Genomic DNA, 13,044 nt, shown 5'->3' with positions numbered 1-13,044 from the left:
CTGCATATATTGTTTCTAAAATGTAGAAGATCTGCAAAACTAACTCATTATCCTCTTTCAAAACCTTACTTAAAACACTCTGCTGTGAAGCCGATAAAAAAACACCTTGAGAACAGCTAGGCCACGGGTGTGCTGAGGCCGCTGCTGATCACCCACACCAACGCTGTCTCATTGTTTCCTTGTTGGATTATCTGTATCCGTCTGTTGTCTCTTTGGGTCAGGGGCTGTCTTTTGGTTCTGTGTTTATACAGTGCCTCTCACACTGGGGTCCTGGTCCATAAATGGAGCCCCTAGTTGCTATGATAATGCAGATAATAAATAGTGATAATAATGATTTAGCCTATTTTAAACATAACTCTAGGAAAAGCATACGACACACATCACCTGAATTGTAAATTTACTAATCTGGCAAATGGAGAAAGTATCGTATTTGGAAGCTTGGATATATTTGATTATTGACTGCTCTGGGTGATTTATATAGTTCAGCGCTTCTCAAACTTCATTGCACCGTGACCCCCTTCTGACAACAAAAATTACTACACAGCCCCAGGAGGGATGACCGAAGCCCCAGCCCACCTGAGTTCCACCACCCGGGGCAGGGGAGCCAGATAGGGTGACCAGACAGCAAGTGTGAAAAATTGGGACGGGGATGGGGGGTAATAGGCATCTATATACAACAAAATTCCAAATATTGGGACTGCCCCTATAAAATCGGAACATCTGGTCACTCTAGGGCCAAAGCTTGACCCTCACCACCCCATGGGGGGGGGGCAAAGCTGAAGCCCAAGAGCTTCAGCCCCAGGCAGGGGGGCTGTAATCTGAGCCCCGCTGTCCAGGGCTGAAGCCAAAGCCTGAGTCCTGCAGCCCAGGGCTGAAGCCCGAGGGCTTTGGCTTTGGCCCTGGGCGGTGGGGCTCGGACTTCGGCTTTGGTCCCGGGCCCCAGCAAGTCTAATATCAGCCCTGGCGAACCCATTAAGTCAGGGTCCCAACCCACAGTTTGAGAACCCCTGATATAGTTGAAAAGCTCCTCCTAAGAGTAAGATTTACATTTGAAAATACACATAAAGTGACACTCCATTGTCATAGGACAACATTCTGGACCGGGTCCCAGATTGTCAAGGTTCCTCCCCCACTCTGAACTCTAGGGTACAGATGTGGGGACCTGCATGAAAAACCTCCTAAGCTTATCTTTACCAGCTTAGGTCAAAACTTCCCCAAGGTACAAAATATTACCCCCGTTATCCTTGGAATGGCCGCTACCACCACCAAACTAATACTGGTTACTGGGGAAGAGCTGTTTGGACGCGTCCTTCCCCCCAAAATACTTCCCAAAACCTTGCACCCCACTTCCTGGACAAGGTTTGGTAAAAAGCCTCACCAATTCGCCTAGGTGACTACAGACCCAGACCCTTGGATCTTAAGAACAATGAACAATCCTCCCAACACTTGCACTCCCCCTTTCCTGGGAAATGTTGGATAAAAAGCCTCACCAATTTGCATAGGTGACCACAGACCCAAACCCTTGGATCTGAGAACAATGAAAAAGCATTCAGTGTTTTACAAGAAGACTTTTAATAAAAAATAGAAGTAAATAGAAATAAAGAAATCCCCCCTGTAAAATCAGGATGGTAGATATCTTACAGGGTAATTAGATTCAAAAACATAGAGAACCCCTCTAGGCAAAACCTTAAGTTACAAAAAAGATACACAGACAGAAATAGTTATTCTATTCAGCACAATTCTTTTCTCAGCCATTTAAAGAAATCATAATCTAACACATACCTAGCTAGATTACTTACTAAAAGTTCTAAGGCTCCATTCCTGTTCTGTCCCTGGCCAGACGACTACAGACAGACCCACAAACCCTTTGTTTCTCTCCCTCCTCCCAGCTTTTGAAAGTATCTTGTCTCCTCATTGGTCATTTTGGTCAGGTGCCAGCGAGGTTACCTTTAGCTTCTTAACCCTTTACAGGTGAGAGGAGCTTTCCCCTGGCCAGGAGGGATTTCAAAGGGGTTTACCCTTCCCTTTATATTTATGACACGCCCCCCAAATCTCAGCTAGGGTGAAACACTGGCTGGGATTTCTTCCTGGAGCTCTAGGAAAACAGAGTTAATAAGACACATGCATCTCTAAATATACTACCAAGTACATAAAGACTAACAATATTTTCCACATCTCAAGGACGATTTTAACCAGTTGATTCTGGGAAACTTTCACGGGAGAGTGCATCAGCCACTTTGTTAGAAGCTCCTGAGATGTGTTGGATGTCGAAATCAAAATCTTGGAGAGCTAAACTCCACCGAAGAAGTTTTCTGTTAGTTTCTTTGACGGTGTGAAGCCACTTTAGTGCAGCATGGTCGGTTTGCAGGTGGAAACGCCGTCCCCAAACATATGGGCGTAGCTTTTCCAGAGCGTAGACAATGGCATAACATTCTTTTTCAGTGACTGACCAGTTGCTTTCCCTCTCAGACAGTTTTTTGCTGAGAAACACTACAGGGTGGAATTCTTGATCAGGTCCTTTCTGCATTAAAACTGCTCCCACACCACGCTCGGATGCATCTGTGGTTACTAGGAACGGTTTGTCAAAGTCTGGGGCCCTTAGTACAGGGTCAGACATGAGTGTCGCTTTAAGCTTGTTAAAGGCCTTCTGACACCTTCCGGTCCACTGAACAGCATTTGGCTGTTTCTTTTTGGTTAGGTCTGTCAGTGGGGCAGCGATTTGGCTGTAGTGCGGTACAAATCGTCTGTAATAACCGGCCAAGCCTAAGAAGGATTGAACCTGTTTCTTTGACTTTGGGACAGGCCACTTTTGGATAGCATCCACTTTGGCCTGTAGGGGGCTGATAGTTCCTTGACCCACCTGGTGTCCAAGGTAAGTCACTCTGTTTAGGCCTATTTGACACTTCTTAGCCTTAACAGTTAGTCCTGCCTCCCTTATGCGCTCAAGGACTTTTTGTAGATGTTCCAGGTGGTCTGCCCAGGAATCCGAAAATATGGCCACGTCGTCAAGGTAGGCGACTGCATATTCTCCTAATCCCGCTAGGAGACCATCTACAAGTCTTTGGAAAGTGGCGGGTGCATTTCGCAGCCCGAAAGGGAGTACATTAAATTCATACAGCCCGAGATGTGTGATGAAGGCTGACCTTTCCTTGGCAGATTCATCTAGCGGTACCTGCCAGTACCCCTTGGTTAAGTCCAAGGTAGAGATGAACTGGGCCCTTCCCAGTTTCTCTAATAGTTCATCTGTGCGTGGCATGGGATAGTTGTCTGGGCGAGTTACAGCATTTAGCTTACGGTAGTCCACGCAAAAACGTATTTCCCCATCTGGTTTGGGAACTAGAACCACTGGAGATGCCCATGCACTTTCAGAGGGGCGGATTACACCCATCTGTAACATATCCTGGATCTCCCGTTCTATAGCAGTTTTAGCTTGAGGAGACACCCGGTAAGGGTGGACCCTAATTGGGTGAGCATTACCTGTGTCAATGGAGTGGTATGCCCGTTCAGTCAGTCCTGGGGTGGCTGAGAACGTTGGCGCGTAGCTAGTGCACAGCTCCTGGATCTGCTGTCGCTGCATACGCCCAAGGGTCATGGAGAGGTTCACCTCTTCCACACCCCCAGCACTTTTCCCTTCGTAATAGACACCTTCAGGCCACTCAGCGTCGTCTCCTCCCTGGGCTGTAAACTGACAAACCTTTAATTCTCTGGAATAAAAGGGCTTTAGAGAATTAATATGGTACACCTTAGGCTTTCGGTTGGAGGTGGGGAATGCTATGAGATAATTAACAGCTCCCAGGCGCTCCTGGACCACGAATGGCCCTTCCCACGATGCTTCCATTTTATGGGCCTGGAGCGCCTTTAAGACCATGACCTGGTCTCCTACTTTGAAGGAACGCTCTCTGGCATGTTTATCATACCAGGCTTTTTGCTCTTTTTGAGCATCCTGTAAGTTTTCTCTAGCAAGGGCTAAAGAGGTTCGGAGGGTGTTTTGTAGGTTGGTTACAAAGTCCAGAATGTTAGTTCCTGGAGAAGGTGTAAATCCCTCCCATTGCTGCTTCACCAACTGCAATGGCCCCTTAACCTCACGGCCATATACAAGTTCAAATGGGGAAAACCCTAAACTGGGATGTGGTACAGCTCTGTAGGCAAAGAGCAACTGCTGCAATACTAGGTCCCAATCATTGGAGTGCTCATTTACGAATTTACGTATCATGGCCCCCAAAGTTCCATTAAACTTCTCCACCATGCCATTTGTTTGATGATGGTAAGGAGTGGCAACCAAGTGATTTACCCCATGAGCTTCCCAAAGGTTTTTCATAGTTCCTGCCAGGAAATTAGTCCCTGCATCTGTGAGGATGTCGGAGGGCCAACCTACCCTGGCAAAAATGTCTGCTAGTGCCTGGCACACACTTTTAGCCCTGGTGTTGCTTAGAGCTACTGCTTCCGGCCATCGGGTGGCAAAATCCATGAAAGTCAGTATGTACTGCTTTCCTCTGGGTGTCTTTTTCGGAAAAGGACCCAGAATATCCACAGCTACTCGCTGAAATGGAACTTCAATGATGGGGAGTGGCTGGAGAGGAGCTTTGACCTGGTCTTGGGGTTTTCCCACTCTTTGGCACACCTCACAAGACTGGACATAGGTAGAAACATCCTTGCCCATTCCCTCCCAGTGGAATGACCCCCCCAAACGGTCTTTGGTCCTGTTCACCCCAGCATGGCCACTAGGGTGATCATGGGCTAAGCTCAAGAGCTTGGCCCGGTATTTAGTTGGAACTACCAGCTGTCTTTGAGGATGCCAGTCTTCCTGGTGTCCCCCAGAAAGAGTTTCCTTGTATAAAAGTCCTCTTTCTACAACAAACCTGGATCGATTAGAAGAGCTGAGAGGCGGTGGGTTGCTCCGTGCCGCCGTCCAAGCTCTCTGGAGGCTTTCATCTGCTTCCTGTTCGGTCTGGAACTGTTCCCTTGATGCTGGAGACATCAGTTCCTCATGGGATTGTGGACCTAGGCTTGGTCCCTCTGGAAGCGATATAGGGGATGGAGCTGTTTCTGTTGACTGTGAACCGCTCTCCGCTGGTGCACTATGTTGGGATTCAGGCTCCGGCTGAGCCTCTTGTGTAGGGTTATCGGCTGCTGCCAGTTCAGGTTCGGTGGGGCCCTCTGGTGTTGAGGTTGCAAGTACTGGATTCAGTGCTGACACGGGGTCTGGTGTTGGTTGTTCGGCTGGTTCCGGTTCTGGGACTGGTTCCGTCTGGGTCTCTGGGACTGGATCCACTACTGCTGTTGCAGACATTGGCCTGGGGTCCAGGTCCATCACCTCTGACTGGGTCCTGATAGAAGTTTCCGGAACAGAGCTAGGCCTCACGGCTTGTTTAGCCTGGTTGCGGGTGACCATTCCCACCCTCTTGGCCTGCTTCACATGATTGGCCAAGTCTTCCCCCAACAGCATGGGGATGGGATAATCATCATAGACTGCAAAAGTCCACATTCCTGACCAGCCCTTGTACTGGACAGGCAACTTGGCTGTAGGCAAATTGAAAGAGTTGGACTTGAAGGGTTGAATCGTCACTTGGATCTCTGGGTTGATTAAATTGGGGTCCACTAAGGAAGCATGGATAGCTGACACTTGTGCTCCGGTGTCCCTCCACGCGGTGACCTTCTTCCCGCCCACACTCACAGTTTCCCTCCGCTCCAAGGGTATCTGGGAGGTATCTGGGCCTGTGGACCTCTGGTGTGATTCCGGTGCAATGAACTGTAATCTGTTGGGGTTCTTGGGGCAGTTGGCCTTTACATGCCCCAGCTCGTTACACTTAAAACATCGTCCAGCTGACGGGTCACTGGGACGAGGAGGGTTGCTGGAGAACGGGGTGGTGGGACGATAAGGGGTCTGGAGGGTTCTTTGGGAGGTAGGTGGGGCTTTGGGCGGCCCCCGGTAATAGGGTGTGGTCTGGGGTGGTCCCTTCTGGTCTCCGCTCCAACTGCGACCAGTTTTCTTCTTCTCTGCCACCTCCACCCATCTGGCTCCAATCTCTCCTGCCTCGATTACAGTTTTGGGTTTCCCATCTAGGATGTATCTTTCTATTTCCTCAGGAACACCCTCTAAGAATTGTTCCATTTGCATTAGGAAGGGCAAATTTACTGGAGATTCAACACTTGCTCCTGATATCCAGGCATCCCAATGTTTCACAATGTGGTAGGCATGTCGGGTAAATGACATGTCTGGTTTCCACCTTAGGGCTCGGAACCTCCGACGAGACTGCTCGGGTGTTATCCCCATTCTGACTCTCGCCTTGGATTTAAACAGTTCATACTTGTTCATGTGTTCTTTAGGCATTTCAGCTGCCACCTCAGCTAAGGGTCCACTGAGCTGCGGCCTCAGCTCTACCATGTATTGGTCAGTAGAGATGCTGTACCCAAGGCAGGCCCTTTCGAAGTTTTCTAAGAAGGCCTCAGTATCATCACCTGCCTTGTAGGTGGGGAACTTTCTGGGATGGGAAGTGGTACCTGGAGAAGGATTGCTAGGGTTTGTTGGTATATTCTGCTGGGCCTTTATCCTCTCCATCTCCTCCACATGCTTCCTTGCCTCCATTTCCCTTTTGTGGGCAGCCTCCTGTACCTCCTTCTCCAGCCGCATGAGTTCTATCTGTCTTTCATGTTCCCTTTGTTTTTCCTCAGCCTGAAATTTGGCTAATTCCAGCTGTAGTCGAGCTGAGGATTTGGTCATTCTAACCTCTCTGTTTTTAACTAACTTTACACCCGAGGTTTAGAAATAAACAAACAAAACTTGGCTGTAAAATTTTGCTGTGCTGGAATAGAATACCTATTCTCTGATAGTGATTGTCAGCCTACAGAAAAAGACAATTCCCTTGTCTCTGCTCTGGGCCCAAATTAAAGCAAAAAACCTCCAACTACTTGGAAACCTGCTTACCCAGCCCAAAGAAAAAAAAAATTTCTTTTCAAACCTGTGCTCCTTGTAAAACAAAAAAAAAATCAAAATCCTAAAAAAAACCCTGCCACTTTTGTCTCCAGGCAAATGGGTAGAGCACACACCCCCTATTTACTTTTAGGAAGAAAAGAAAAAAAAAACAAACCTCTGGGTTGGAAGACTGTGAATTTCCCTGCAGGAGTTAAGTACCCTGCCTCCAGGCAAATGAAACCTGCAATTCACAAGATAATCCCCTTTTGTCTCTGCTTGGCCACAAAGCAGAGAGAAACCAAGCTGCTTTCAGTTTCAAAGCTGCCTTCTGGACTTCCTAAAAATTCCTTTTTAAAATCTGTATTTCTAGTTCAAAAAATCTCAACTGGATCTCAAAATGATTTCAGGTTAATCCCACCACTGTGCCACCATGTCAAGGTTCCTCCCCCACTCTGAACTCTAGGGTACAGATGTGGGGACCTGCATGAAAAACCTCCTAAGCTTATCTTTACCAGCTTAGGTCAAAACTTCCCCAAGGTACAAAATATTACCCCCGTTATCCTTGGAATGGCCGCTACCACCACCAAACTAATACTGGTTACTGGGGAAGAGCTGTTTGGACGCGTCCTTCCCCCCAAAATACTTCCCAAAACCTTGCACCCCACTTCCTGGACAAGGTTTGGTAAAAAGCCTCACCAATTCGCCTAGGTGACTACAGACCCAGACCCTTGGATCTTAAGAACAATGAACAATCCTCCCAACACTTGCACTCCCCCTTTCCTGGGAAATGTTGGATAAAAAGCCTCACCAATTTGCATAGGTGACCACAGACCCAAACCCTTGGATCTGAGAACAATGAAAAAGCATTCAGTGTTTTACAAGAAGACTTTTAATAAAAAATAGAAGTAAATAGAAATAAAGAAATCCCCCCTGTAAAATCAGGATGGTAGATATCTTACAGGGTAATTAGATTCAAAAACATAGAGAACCCCTCTAGGCAAAACCTTAAGTTACAAAAAAGATACACAGACAGAAATAGTTATTCTATTCAGCACAATTCTTTTCTCAGCCATTTAAAGAAATCATAATCTAACACATACCTAGCTAGATTACTTACTAAAAGTTCTAAGGCTCCATTCCTGTTCTGTCCCTGGCCAGACGACTACAGACAGACCCACAAACCCTTTGTTTCTCTCCCTCCTCCCAGCTTTTGAAAGTATCTTGTCTCCTCATTGGTCATTTTGGTCAGGTGCCAGCGAGGTTACCTTTAGCTTCTTAACCCTTTACAGGTGAGAGGAGCTTTCCCCTGGCCAGGAGGGATTTCAAAGGGGTTTACCCTTCCCTTTATATTTATGACACAGATACTCCACTGTTCTAATGGCGGAAGCGGCTGGAAGCCAGTCTGATGTCTGCACTGTGGAATGCAGCTGGTGTAAGGGGGATTCCTCAGTGGCATAGTATAGGCATGCCACCCTCCATCACATCAAAATTTTGTTTCAGACATGTCGCAGTGGTTCCTCACAGGACTTGTAATTTGAGTGCCTCATACTCCCATTCTCTATGGGCCAGGTTCCCCAGCTGGATTACATTACAGTGCATGTTTGAAGCACTCTACACTCTGGCAGAGAGAACCTTGGTACCTCTCTGCTGTGGTCAGGACATGAATAAGAGCAGCCCTTAGGACTCACTTAAGCAGTCCATCCTTATTCAGGAAAGTACTTACCACATCCTTAACTTTAACCATGTGGTTAAGTCCCATTGAGTTCACTGGGACTTAAGTACATGTTTAAATGCATTGCTGAACTGGAACCTCAGTGAGTAGCTGTGATATTTTGATCTGGCTTGCAATGAAATCAACAGGTACTACAGTATCAATCCAAAGAAATTAGCAGTGATATAATGGTGGCACATATAACACAAACACACCTTTCTTTACAGCTCCCTGACCTGTACTGACTATTCCTAGTATAAGGTGATAGAAACTTTTCTTCCAGCATTTTTCTCTGGGGGCTGGCCCTTTAAATTTGGCAGGAACAAGCAGCTGCTGTCCTTAAATGAAAAAAGAAAAGAAGTACTTGTGGCACCTTAGAGACTAACCAATTTATTTGAGCATAAGCTTTCGTGAGCTACAGCTCACTTCATCGGATGCATACCGTGGAAACTCACGAAAGCTTATGCTCAAATAAATTGGTTAGTCTCTAAGGTGCCACAAGTACTCCTTTTCTTTTTGCGAATACAGACTAACACGGCTGTTACTCTGAAACCTGTCCTTAAATGGACATTATAAAACAGGCTGCTGCTAGTTTTTCCTCCCTCATGCTAAGGAGTCATAGCTACTGCTAGGTTTCCCCTTTCTTATTCCTGTGGAGACAGCACATTCTCACATTGGTCTGCAGTTAGAGCCCAGAGTTTACAAGGTCAGAATTAAGACCCTTGTCCCTTGAACAGCACTGCACTGGATGTTTTCCACTGCATTACTGAGAGCTGGGGAAATGAAAGGATGGTACTGAGGAATGCCATGAGGAACGAATGACAAATATACACACATTCCACATTCTCTTTTGTTTCAACTAAAGTTTAAATTAAATGTGAACTTCACATCAATGAAATGCGTTTTTAATATTAAATATCCCATTATCATATAATAGAGCAATAAATAGTAATGCAGGCGTTCCCAGAGAGTAATTCCCAAAAGAGTAATGACTATTTGATTACAGAATGATTTGGCTTTTAATTTAGACTAGCACTTAATGTGTTTGTGTTAAATTAATATTTTAAAAAGGGTTAACTCTAGCCCCACAAAAAGAAAATGATAGATGCAGACCACAGAATGGACTTTATTTTCACTGCTACTTTATTTGGCCACTGTAAGTTTTCTGTTGTGTAAAGGTTTCCAAATCAATATGCAGTTAGATCTGCTGAAAGAAAATTGGAACAAGGTAGTTATAATTTAAATGAGTCATAATAATGAATGACAGACAGCATGATTGGGCTATAATACTGGATATATTTAAACATGAGAACAATGCAATAAAATAGTCTCATTTTTCCCTGCATCTGTTCCTGCATAAAAGAGAGCTATTCCTTTGGAACCGTAAATTGCAAACATGTAAGATTCAAGGGTAACTAGAACTAACTGGTATTTTAAAAGGGCTCTGCAAACAGGATTAAAAAAATTTCATTAGTTTATACTGAACTCTCCAAATGTTCAGATTGCCCTTCAGTACATTTTTTTAGACATACTGGGTCACATCCTCCACCAATGTGAATCATCCTCATCATAACTCCATTTTCTTCAATGGAATACTGACCCATTGGTTCTCTCTTTCAAGTCCCATGAGGTCATGAATTACCACTCCAGATCCCAGTGTATTATGGTGACAGTCCATTGAACATGGAATTCCAGTTACAAGAAAGTAAGTAACTTCCCTTTCTGTGGGCTTAAGCAGAAGAGGGAGAATGTGTAACTTCTCTGGTTTGATCCCTCCAAAACTCCTGTTTGTCTCTGACTGTTACATGGCTGTCCTCTGTAACCTGCAAACATTGGTCAGCCTAATGTCCGAGGAGGCATGGACGTGAATTTTTGGTGAATCAAAATAATCAGAAAAAAACTCATTTGGGGGTAGAATAAAACATTCTATTTTGTTTTTGAGCTTTATTGATCATTTATTTTTTAAAATAAAATGGAAGTATATTTTAAAACAATGTATTGAATAACAAAATTGAAATATTTTGCTTTGAAAATATCAAAACAAAACTTTTTCAGAGTTTAAGTTTTTGGGTTTTTTTTAATACATGGAGATAATTTGGCAAATTCAACACCAATTCATGAAATGTTTTGATCAACCTGCATCTACATCTTTTGGTGAAAATAAGTTGTGGATGAAAATTTCCCCCCAGCTTTAATCACTGTTACTGTGGGCCAGATTCTGGTAACTGTACTCATTTTGAATAGTCATTGATTTCATTGGGGCTATTTGATGGGTGAGGATTGCAGTCTGACCCTATGCAAACCCCTCCGTGCAGAGAAAGCTTTACCTCTCCTGCCATTGTTCTTTGACAGATTGCTCAACTTAACAATACTGTGAAAAAGTTTGCTTATCCTATCCATGTAAATAACTGTTCCCTTGAGCATACTCTCTGCTGGGCTGTTCCCCACAAAGTGGCTGGTGTCATATTTCCTGGCAAAACTTTGAAGGGTGTGTTAATATGCTTAAACCTTTGGTTCTGTAGCATACTAAATGTGACTGGCTAGATCTTAAACTGCTGTCATATTTTGATTTATGATTTTATTAAGCTATTGTCAAGTGGTGCAGTGAGATGGAGTAATAACCTGAACTAGTTGGTTCCCATCAAAATATGTAGAGCATGGCTAAGAAATATATGTAATAATAGGGGTAAATGCAAAACAGGCCTTAAAGGTTATCAAAATCTTTGGATAATGCTTGTGGGTGCTTTCTGCTTATGCTGTAATTGGGCCAGGTCCTGTTCTCAGTTAAACCAGCATTAATGCAGAGTAATTCAAATGAAAGCGCGGTCAGCTTCACTAGGGTGACTCCAGGCATAGGCGCCAACTCCGTGGGTGCTCCAGGGTGCTCAACACCCAATATCAGCCCCATGGATCAGCGCCTTCCCGTCCTGCCCACTGGCTGCCCTGCTGATCAGCTCCTTCCCCTCCCTCCCAGGACCTCCTGCCTGTTTGTGATCAGCTGTTCTGCAGTGTGCAGGAGGTGCTGGGCGGGGAGGGGGAGGAGCTGGGGGCAGGAAGAGGCAGGGGAGGGGGAAGGAAGAGGTGGGGCAGGAGCAGAGTGGGGGCGGAAAGAGGCTGGGGCGGGGGCTTGGGAGAAGGGGTGGAATGGGGGCTGGGGCCCAGCAGGGGCAGAGCACCACTTGGGAACAGAGGAAGTCGGCGCCTATAACTCCAGGTTTGTACAGGTGTAGCACAGAGCAGAATTAGGCCTAACAATGATACCCTGAGCTAAATAATATTGAAGGGCCAAATTCTTTCCTTGGTCACTGCAGCGCAGGTCCCCTGAAGCCAACGGAGTTTCACTTGAGTAAATGAGAGCAGAATTTGGCATCGACTTCTGGAGTGTTGCACTGTGGGTAGCTATCCCGCAGTCTCTGCTGCCCATTGGAATTCTGGGTTGAGATCCCAATGCCTGATGGGGCTAAAACATTGTCGCGGGTGGTTCTGGGTACATATCGTCAGGCCCCCGTTCCCTCTGCTGATGAGCTCTGCATGGTCACCTGTAGCTTGCCACGCTGGCCAAACAGGAAATGAGATTCAAAAGTTCGCGGTTCTTTTCCTGTCTACCTGGCCAGTGCATCTGAGTTGAGAGTGCTGTCCAGAGCGGTCACAATGGAGCACTCTGGGATAGCTCCCGGAGGCCAATACCGTCGAATTGTGTCCACAGTACCCCAAATTCGACCCAGCAAGGCCGATTTAAGCGCTAAGCCACTTGTCAGGGGTGGAGTAAGGAAATCGATTTTAAGAGCCCTTTAAGTCGAAAAAAAGGGCATCATCATGTGGACGGGTGCAGGTTTACATTGATTTAACGCTGCTAAATTCGACCTAAAGTCCTAGTGTAGACCAGGGCTAGGACTCCTTGCATGTGACCTATCAGCCTGTATATTGAATTAGTCTCACTTGGCCTCCAATCCTGCAACCTTTAAATATGAGTAATTTTTACTTGTGTGAGTAATTACACTGTAGTCAATGTATTGGAGTTAACTGGATTGTTTTCATGAGTGAGGACTGCTCACGTAAGTGAAACAGTTCCAGGACTGGCCTAGTCTGTATAATCCTTGGGACAGGGCTCTTGGGTCTGATTTTGCTCCTGCTCTTGCTAAAGTCAGTGGGAGTTTTCCCATTGACTTTACTGGACACAGAATTTGCCCCTTGTCCTTAAATGTAAAGTGACCTGTACACTAATAGCACTCAATAAATAACATGTATATTTCAAATATTGTGTAGGTATTCAATATCCATAGACATGTTTTTAAAACTATCTTACTGAATCTGAAGTTGCAGAGAAAAGGATTATTCTTGTTTTATGTATAATTTGCTATGACACTTTCATTTTAAGCAAAGAATGGAAAATAGATTCCCACAGAAATACTAAAAGAGC

This window comes from Lepidochelys kempii, chromosome 2 (assembly GCF_965140285.1).
Source record: "Lepidochelys kempii isolate rLepKem1 chromosome 2, rLepKem1.hap1, whole genome shotgun sequence".
In the NCBI taxonomy this organism is placed as follows: Eukaryota; Metazoa; Chordata; order Testudines; family Cheloniidae; genus Lepidochelys; species Lepidochelys kempii.
Note: the sequence above shows the minus strand (reverse complement) of the source record.